At 41.5% G+C, this 1,044-nt stretch overlaps 1 long non-coding RNA gene across 1 annotated transcript in view; it reads left to right on the forward strand.

Annotated features, from left to right (window-relative positions):
• Positions 1 to 6: 6 nt before the first annotated feature.
• The window catches only part of LOC107560804 (uncharacterized), a 2,915-nt gene continuing 1,877 nt past the window's right edge, over positions 7 to 1,044 (forward strand). The window contains exons 1-2 of the long non-coding RNA XR_001605768.1: positions 7 to 254; positions 676 to 763. This is a non-coding gene — a long non-coding RNA (uncharacterized lncRNA). The remainder of the gene's footprint in view (positions 255 to 675; positions 764 to 1,044) is intronic.

Genomic DNA, 1,044 nt, shown 5'->3' on the forward strand with positions numbered 1-1,044 from the left:
CTGTGCCTGCGGTTCTGTGGCTGCGGTTCTGTGACTGCGGTTCTGTGCCTGCGGTGCTGTGGCTGCGGTTCTGTGACTGCGGTTCTGTGGCTGCGGTTCTGTGACTCTGGTTCTGCGGCTCCGTGCCTGCGGTTCTGTGGCTGCGGTACTGTGACTGCGGTTCTGAAACTGCTGGTGCTGCTGGTCTGCAGCTGGATATACAGTATCTCAAATATTAGAGAACGGCGGAAGCGGCGACGCAACTCTCTTCAAGTGTAAGTACCTCAGGGAAAAATCTTGTTCATTGCGCTTAAATTGCACTTGTTTAACATGATCTAAGTGAACGGCTGACTTATTGAAAGTTTAAACATTGTAAATCGATGAGATGATTTCGTGAATCGGCTGTAAGAAGATGTTTAATCATTGTTATTACTGAGCACATCAAGTTAACGAACAGATCGAGCTAGTGTCAATGCTGTTGTACAACAGCTTGTTAACTGCTTCTTTAACGGAGACGTTCATTGTTAAGCACTTTAATGAGATTAGAAAATTCCACAGACTTTAAAACATTTTTTCCCCTCTTTTACTAATATTTAGTTGATATTTTGTTAGCTACTGTTAATAAATATGCCTCAGCTTGTCAATGTAGCATTAATGGCTTGATAATGACTAATGGTTACTGCTGTGACATTACAGGGACTGATGAACACACTCAGCTCATTCAGTGGAGAGTGGCTGATGAAGCCTTCACTGGAAAGCGTAATGCTGCCATCAACGGGTTTGAGTAAGTACACAAGTTATGTAAAATGTGCTTTTATTCAGGTGCTGTTGACACTGAACGTAGTAAATACTAACACTTAAAGCAAAGGACTTGCTGCCTTTTTATGCTTGATTCCTGTGCATTTATTGTGACAGCTTTTGTGACAGAGCAGGGATTTGAGGGCAACATTTCTGCGCTCAAGTCAAAAGAAAGCGGGAGAACCTAAAACAAAAATATAAAGTACGATTTTTTTTTTTATTAGTTCACCCCAAAATTTGTATTAGTTCATGATTTGATCATGCTAA

This window comes from Sinocyclocheilus grahami, unplaced genomic scaffold (assembly GCF_001515645.1).
Source record: "Sinocyclocheilus grahami isolate Dianchi unplaced genomic scaffold, SAMN03320097.WGS_v1.1 scaffold744.1, whole genome shotgun sequence".
NCBI lineage: Eukaryota > Metazoa > Chordata > Actinopteri > Cypriniformes > Cyprinidae > Sinocyclocheilus > Sinocyclocheilus grahami.